General features: G+C 39.9%; 1 pseudogene; it reads right to left on the bottom strand.

Moving 5' to 3' along the window:
• Window positions 1–887: 887 nt before the first annotated feature.
• Ldha-ps4 (lactate dehydrogenase A, pseudogene 4) lies at window positions 888–1,879 on the bottom strand (annotated as a pseudogene).
• Between the last annotated feature and the right edge of the window lie 7,243 nt (window positions 1,880–9,122).

The raw sequence follows: 9,122 nt of genomic DNA on the forward strand, positions 1-9,122 counted from the left end.
AATATACTTTATATATAACTTTTATTGTTGCTTCACATAAAGCAATACATATATATATTTATAAATTTATGTATCTACATTTATATAAAAGATTACATTCATATGTATGTATGTATGTATATTTCAGAAGTTCTAGATTTTTTTTCTTTTTTTTTCTTTTTTCTTCTTTTCGGAGCTGGGGACCAAACCCAGGGCCTTCGCTTGCTAGGCAAGCACTCTACCACTGAGCTAAATCCCCAACCCCAGAAGTTCTAGATTTTAATTGAAAAACAGACTATTTGAGGGGTCTTTTAGTTTTCTGAATATATATTTTAAGGATGTCAGCACTTACATTCATTTCTTTTGATTCTGTGATGATAATACAAATAATTACAGATTATTTTTCTTTCACTGTTCAAGGTTTATTTGGTGTTTTCCTTGGCATGACACTTGAGTGGTTGGTTCTGTCCTCCATAAGCAGATCTTACATTTCACATACTATTGCAATGTACACTATAGACACATATAATACAGAAAATATCCTGTAGAACATTTATGCACAAGATATGCATGACGGACTTACACACTGGAGCCAGGTTAAAACTAACTGGGAACTCATTGCCCTAGGCATGTTTGGTGAGGGTGTGCAGCGCACCAATGCAGCAGGCTCCCAGGGTAATCAAAGCCTTCACACAGTTGGCAGTGTGTCTTGGAGTGGGACTGTCACTCTAACCAGGTTACCACTACACAAGTACCACTTAGCAGAAGGGTAGAGCTGTGGGAACTGAGATTTCCCAAAGACCACCTCAACATAACTGGACTAACCACAGCTCAGATGAGAAGTGTGTGGTCTCCATAGAAACCCTGCTGCAGCCTGGACAGTGAAGTGCTAGGACACTGTGAAGACTTTAGAACTGCATATCCTTCTGGATTCCCCAGCGGGTATCTGCACTCTTCCTCAGGCTGGTCTCCTCGTCAGGAATCAGTGTCACCTTCACAACATCTGAGATTCCATTTTGTCCCAGGATACACCGGACGCTGAGAAAGACGTCATCATTGATTCCACAGAGACCCTTAATCATGGTGGAAATGGGATGCACCCACCTAAGGTTCTTCATTATGCTCTCGGCCAAGTCTGCCATGAAGAGGCCAATGGCCCAGGATGTGTAACCTTTCAGCTTGTTCACTTCGTATGCACTGTCAACCACTTGCTTGTGAACATCCTTCCACTGCTCCTTGTCTGCATCCGTGCCCAGTTGTGGGTTCAGAGACTTCACGGAGATGCTTGGCAATGTTCACATCACTCCACACAGGCACACTGGAGTTGCCATGCTCTCCCAGGACCCACCTGTGATAGCTCAGTGGGTTAACTCCCAGTCGCCCATCAGGTAATGGGACCAAGCTGAATCCAGATTGCAACGACTTCCAATAACTCTGCTTTTGGGGAAGCCGCTGATTTTACAAGCCACGTAGGTCAAGATATCCACTGGATTTGAGACAATGAGCAGCTTGCACTGTAGACTGTACTTCACAATGTCGGAATGATGAACTTGAAGATATTCACGTTTCACTGGACCAAATTGAGCCGGCTCTCTCCCTCTTGCTGACCCGCCCCCGCCGTGTTAATGACCAGCTTGGAGTTTGCTGTCACGCTATAGTCTTTGCTGGAGACAATTTTTGGTGTCTTAAGGAAAAGGCTGCCATGCTGGAGATCCATCATCTCTGCCTTTAGCTTGTCTTCCATGACATCAACAAGGGCAAGCTCATCAGCCAAGTCCTTCATTAAGATACTGATGGTACAAGCCATGCCAACAACATCAACCTCAACAATTGTAATCTTGTTCAGGGGGACCTGTTCTTCCTTAAGATTCACAATCACCTGGTCCTTGAGGGCTGTCATTTTGGACTTTGAATCTTTTGGGAAGGCTTAGCCAATAGGATGGGGGACGACAGGCAAGCAGCAGCAGTAACATGGCCCAAGGTCGGTGACAGTGGCTTCAGCCCAGATTATTTATTAATTTATTTACTTATTTACTTGCATTTTTAAGAGTCTTTCAAACTTTAGACATGTGCCATGGTCATATCACCACCCCCACTTCCATTCGCATTAATGTAAATTTGCATCTCATACAAAAACATTAATGGATTTTATAAGTCTTATAGGCTGTGATAGAATTTACTAAGTGTGCTATTTTGTTCATATAACATATCGATTTTATCTTCAAATGTTACATAATTTAGCTATTTTGTAGAAAGCTGCACATGACCTATAAATCCACATGCTAACATTTATTCATTCTAAAAAATTCAGAGAGACTAAATATATCTGGACAAAGCATTCCATAGGTTTGGATATTCTGCCAATGGTCTATTGTGGAGAGCTTTAGAATATTTAATGATTCATTTGTGCATAATTTCCTATAGTCTCTCAGTAGAGAAAATGGACTCTTTGCCAGGCTTCAGAATTTATCATGAGCAAAGGAATTAATAGGTCACATACAAATAATTTGCAATTATTTTAATTAAATTATTTATTTTACACCTGGAATGATTAAAGCTTGTAGATACTTAGTAATTTATTTAGAGAAAAACTGGTATAAGACATACCCATGGATGTGTATGTTGGAGTATAGCTTAATAGTGGAGCATTTGAACAGCAAGCATAGTGCCCTATATTCAACCCATGGTAAAAGGAAAAAGATTATACAAATATGGTTTCCCACTGTAATTATAATAAATTCTGTTAATATCCAAAATTTAAAAACACCTTTGATAAAATTGATGTCAAATTAAATTTATGTTCTTTTCTATTGCTCTGAATGGACAACATGTCTAACTTATGCAAAAAAAGAAAACATTTAACTTGAGCTTACAGTTATAAACCATAATAAAGTCACTAATAATACTTAGAGGGAATACAGCAGCAGGGGTGTAGGCATGTACTGGTATAGTACCAAAGAACTTACATTTTCAAACAACTGGGAGGCCAGGGGTTGGAGGCAGCTAACTGAGAATGAAATGAGGTCTTTTGAAAGCTTCAATCTTATTTCTAGTAACATGCTTTCTCCTATGAGATCACACCTTCTCCACCAAGGCCACACCTCCTATTCTGTCCTTAAGAGTTCCACTAATAGGGTGAAATCAATCAAACAAAGGTGCTTATGGGGATGGTATTTATGAATTTCCTTTATACAAGTTCATTGAATGAATGAAAACAAGAGTCTAAAAAAAAGATTCATCAATGACAATGCAGGGATTATTATTGAAGGGAATGAAAAAATCATCTAAGTACCAGTGTATACTTTATTAGACATAAGAGATATCCTGGGACTTTGAAAACATAGCATCACTATTCCTATTGACATTATGTGTAGTTTTAATTTTAACCTGGAATATCCAATATGATATAGGGGCATGTGTTTTAATTAATATTTAAATTTTATTTTTATATTGGTTGCTTTAATTTTATGAATGTTTCCTATGATAATTATGTTAACAATTTTTTCACACCCATACTGAATAATGTCAAATAAATTTATTGTACAAGTCATACTGAAGTCTCATATTATTTAAAAACATATGATTACTACTCCTTACTAGTTTGAGAGGAAAATAACAAGAAATTAGAGAGGATGGTCCCTATAATGTCTACAAATAAATTTCATCTTTTCCCAATATCATGTGTATACATCATGCACAGTGTCAATCACTGGAATCCCTAGTGCACCAAGCTTAAGCGGCAATCCGAATGCCATACGGAGAGTTTGCACTCTGCTCCAAAACAGCATGAGGAGAGTTATATTTTAGTTTGGTTATTTTATGTACTCCAAATTCATAATAATTGAACTAAAATATTATGAAGAAATAACTTCAGCACTGACATGTTTATTTTATTAATTTATATGATACAATGTTTATTTATATTTCATGACAGTCTATATTAATTTTTGTATTTTTTGCCCTCTCCTTTGGAGATAATTATGCATTTGATCTGAAAAACAGTAGAATTGACCATATGGATTGCTTACATTAATGGACTAAGGGAAATGATGAGTGTCAACTCTAGGCACAACTCTATAATCTATTAATTCAGCATAAAAGCAAAGAAAATATATACATGATGTACTCATATTAAATCTTGTGACACAATAATGAAAAGCTACATAATTTTCATGAAAATGGATGGAACTGAAGACTGCAATGCTAACTAAGTTAACTGCAATGCAAAATATGACATATTTCCTCTCAGTGAAAGAATCAGTATTTAGGAATCACACGTAAGTAATGATTAACTATATAGCCATCATGTATCTCATGTATGAGCTTGGCTAAAGTAAATATGTCTTACAGATGCCTTGACAGTGTTTGTAAACTCATATTCTACTTTTTAGTTTATATCTCAGATTGAAGACTATGATGAGCAAAGCCATGACCAAATGTTAATACCTATGCTAATGATTAAATAAGTGCCTGAGCTTTTGCACTTGTATTTTATTACAGCAACACATATGCTATTGCTAATTGTACATTTGATTTATATTCCTTCCTATTTGATGATGTCCATGATTTTTCTATCATCATCAATTGTATAATACAGCAGACTCCTTATGGTACTCTCAGCCATGTGTACCATGTACTTTCATATATGTAAACCCTCTTATATATTACTTATCTTACTGATTTTTTTTATTTTGTTTCTCAAACATGACATTTGTGTGTACTAAATTTCTAGTCATTTGTGCCATAGGAAAAATTAAGTTAGGAAAATACCAATTAGAACAAAGACCTCCAAGAAAAAAAACCAAGATACATTCAAAATAATAGAAAAAAAGTGAGGAAGAGCCTCAAAAACATGATCACTGGAAAAAATTTTCTGAACAGAATACCAATGGCTTATGCTCTAACATCAAGAAGCTACAAATGGGACTTCATAACGTTGCAGACCTTCTGTAGGGAAAAGGAAACAGTCATTAGAATAAAACAGTAACCAACAGATTGGGAAAAGATCTTTAGCAATTCTATGCCTGATAGAGGGATAATATCCAATATAAACAAAGAACTCAAGAAGTTAGACTCCAGAGAATCAAATAACCCTATTAAAAATAATGTACAGAACTAAACAAATAATTTTTAGCTGAGGAGTGTCAAATGTCTGAGAAGTACCTAAAGAAATGCTCATCAGAGCATTAGTCATCAGAGAAATTCAAATAAAATCAACCCTGAGATTCCACCTCACACCAGTCAAAATGGCTAAGATCAAAAACTCAGGTGAAAACAGATGCAGGCAAAGATGTGGAGAAAGAGGAACACTCCTCCATTTTTGGTGGGATTGCAAGATGGTATGAAAGGTAAACGTTTAAAATTGCCCCCTAGACAAAAGTTGAAACCAAAAGGAAGAAAAGAAGTTGTGCCCTCGAACTGTCTGTTCCAGGAACTAGCTGACCACAGAAAGAGTAATTGCACCAGTTGGTTCAGCCACTTTGTTCCAGGAACTAGCTAAATTGCATCAGCTTGTTCAGATAATGGCAGGATTAAACAATCATGAGAAACAGGAGGTTCTTTCTTGTGATTCGGTATGGTTTTTCCTTTAAATACCCCTTCTCCCAACCATTCGAGGTCGAACTCCTCTACCCCTGCGTGTGATATGGGTCTCGACCCCAGTGCACTGGTTTCTGTCTTCCATATCAATAAACCTTGTATAATTGCAGCAAGGACAGTCTCTCATGAGTTCTTGGTGGGTCTTGTCATACTGAGACTTGAATGAGGGTCTCCCTGCTCCGGGGATCTTTCATTTGGGTGCTCGTCTGGGATAAGAGACCACCCTCATCTCCAGAGATCCACTTGGAAGTGAGCTATTGTCTGTGTCTTTGTGTTTCTGTGCCGGCTGAATTCTGGTTCTGCAGTTGCTCATGAGTTCTGGTTTTTGCAGTTGCTCGAGTCTTGGGTAGAGACAGAGGCTCGAGTCTTGGTAGGAGATGTGGAGTGTGAGTATTGCAAGACCTTCCAGGGGCTTCCCAACCACCTCACCCTGGGAGACATCCTGGGAGGTCTCTAGGGACCCCAGGGATGCCTAGGAGATTCCTGTCTGGGTGCCGGTGAGGATACTGTAGTTCTGTAGTTCTGAATTGGGGAAAGCTACACACCTTCCTGGCCATCTGTATTTCTGGAGTGGTTTTGTTGGTCTAAGTGGAGAGGGACATCTGTTAGTTTTTGTCTGTGTGTCTTAAGTCTCTGTTTTGTGTTACTTGTGACTTTGACAATGGGACAGACTATGACGACCCCTCTGAGTTTGACCCTTGACCACTGTACTGAAGTTAGATCTGTTAGTTTGTCTCTTTGTTTTCTGTGTTTGTGCCTTATGTTATTTGTGACAATGGGACGGACTGTGACAACTATTCTGTGTTTGACTTTAGACCATTGAACTGAAGTTAGGGCTAGAGCACACAACTTATCAGTTGAGATTAAAAAAGGACTGGCAGACTTTTTGCTCCTCGGAGTGGATGGCATTTGACGTCGGCTGGCCTCCAGAGGGTTCCTTTGACTTAATCATTATTTTTGATCTGCTCCCCTTCATCTGTGTTTGGTGAGCTCAAGGAAGATCCCATCTGAATCAGTTCAGTTTTGTGGTGATCTCGCAGTAGTCACTTGTTTTTTGTTTTTGTGCACACTTCTGTTTTTGTCTGTTAATTTTTTGATTGCCTTTCTGTGTGACTGAATGCTATTTGTCCTCTTTGGCAGACCTCTATTTTCTAGACTCTCTTCATTTTTCTCATCATCGCACTTGAGATGCTTGCTAGTAGCTGTTACAGGTCCTCTTTACCACTGAGGAAATACAGAATCCTACTAGAGGCCAGAAAAACGTTCCAGACATGGATGGAAGGCCCTCACTACTGCCTGTTGACTTCAATACCCCTGACAATAGGGAGGGCCTGGTCTACAGCCAGGCTCTAATGGTGGGTCTCTGTGGGGCTGGAAAATGCCGCACCAATTTGGCTAAGGTAAGGAAAGTTATGAGGAGAAAGTTGCGGAAACTTGAAGGGTTAAACTAAGTCACTGAGAGAGTTAGTGTAAGTTGTAAAGAAAGTGAAGCTGAGAGAAAGAAGAAAGAAGGCAAAAAAGTGCAGGAAGGTAGGGAAGAAAACAGACAGAACGAAGAGAAACCTAAAGAGATAAAGAGAGATAAAAGACAGGAGAGGAAATTACGGGCCACAGTAGTTAGAGAAACTAAGAAGGCATTACCTGGCAACAGAAGGGCTGAAGAATCAGCTGTGATTAACAAGATACCAGAACTACTAAAGAGAACCTTTGCATTACTGGGACGATTGATGCTGGTCAGCTGGAGCTAAGAAATTAGTGGTGATTAAGAAGAGACCAGCATCATTGATGCAAAATCTTCTGGGAAGTATTTTCTGAAAGCACAAAGAGGCTGTGTTCCAGAGAAAGCTAGCATTGTACCTCATCCTGTTGCTGGACTGGGTAGTATGTGAGCATCACCCAGGTGGTACTAGTTTGAAGACATGAAAGGGTCATGAAGAGCAACTGAAGTTGGGCACCTGAGAGAGCTGTAGCTGTGAGAGTCTATGGAAGGCCACTGGAGAAGGTGTACCCTCAGTTGTAATTGATGGCCCAGGACTAAAGGGGTCGTGCAAAGGAGTTGAGACTTGGCACCATAAAGAGAGCTTGTGAGAGGATATTAGTGAATCCTTGTTGCAGCAGAAGATAACAGCATTTTCGAGATGTGAGTACCATGAGATGACTAGCAAAAGCAGAAGCAGCAGCACCAGTGGAGTACAGGCACCTGGAACCTAGAAGACAAGTTGTGTGCTACAAAGGGCACAGCTGGAGAAGTGACCTAAATCCTTGGAGGAGCCTAGAAGATTGTAAGTGGATCCCAGACATTGGACAATTAGAGTTTGATTTTCCTTTGGGTTGTATTGTGATGATTGTGGATTTGGTTACCTGGACCAGTCTTCGGTCAAGGATATACGAGTAGCTGTGCTCCCCTGCTAGAACCTTCAAACAAGCTCTTAATGTCCATTGTAGGAACGTAGGGTAGTAAAGCTTATGGACTACCTGAAGAACTGTTGACCTTGGCGTGGGCCAGGCAACCCACTAGTTCATGGTCATCCCTGACTGTATCCCTTGCCATCTCTTGAAAGCCCTGATGAAGCCAGCAACTGTGATTATTATTCATCAGCCAGGAGATCAGGAGGGAAGAGATTCAGTGGCGTGGGGGCAGAAGCATATCACCTGGCTCGAGAAATGGCTATGCAGGAGCCTATCCTGGTTGCAGACCTGCAAGAGACAGCAACGGGGAACTGGGATTGGCCTCACTTAGAATGTACAACAGAAGAAAATGCCCAAATTGCTTAGAAGAGGAAGGACAATGACACACTTGAGGGGAAATCTATACTCCCCAGAGAATAAACAAAAGACTCAAATGGACTCATTTAGGGGGATAAGAAGCTTATCCAAGAAGTTAAGGTATATGTAGTAGACTTTAGGATTTTAGCCAGAGAGAGACTAGAAAAGTGTAACTTATGTCAGCAAGTGAATGCTTAGCAAGCAAACAGGGCAAAGAGACCTAGTGGGAAGTTGAAGTTAACTTCACTGAGATAAAACCAGGAGTGCTTGTAGATACCTTTTCAGGAACAGATAGAAGCTTTCCCCACCAAGAAAGAGATGGCCTTGGTAGTCACCAAGAAGATACTGGAAGAAATCTTCCCCTGCTTTGGAGTGCCCAAGGTAATTGGGTCAGACAACGGCCCTGCTTTTGTTGCCAAGGTAAGCCAGGGTGTTGACAGGAATTTAGAGGTGGATTGAAAATTACATTACAGACCTCAAAGCTCAGGACAGGTAGAGAGAATAAATAGAACTCAAAAAGAGACCCTGACCAAATTGACCATGGAGACTGGCACAGACTTGGTGGCACTTCTTCCCTCTTGCTCTCGTCAGAGCAAGAAATATTCCTTCCAGATTCAGCCTTAACCCCTTTGAGATCTTATATGGGGCCTCAGTTCCTCTGACTGTATTAGATCATGTTACTGAATCAACATGCATAGTAATAATGATTTGTATGCCAGGCTAAAAGACCTACAGGTGATAGAGAAAGAAGTCTGTTCACAGGTGGCAATAGCCTATGT

Source organism: Rattus norvegicus, chromosome 5 (genome assembly GCF_021556685.1).
Source record: "Rattus norvegicus strain SHRSP/BbbUtx chromosome 5, alternate assembly SHRSP_T2T, whole genome shotgun sequence".
NCBI classification, from domain to species: domain Eukaryota; kingdom Metazoa; phylum Chordata; class Mammalia; order Rodentia; family Muridae; genus Rattus; species Rattus norvegicus.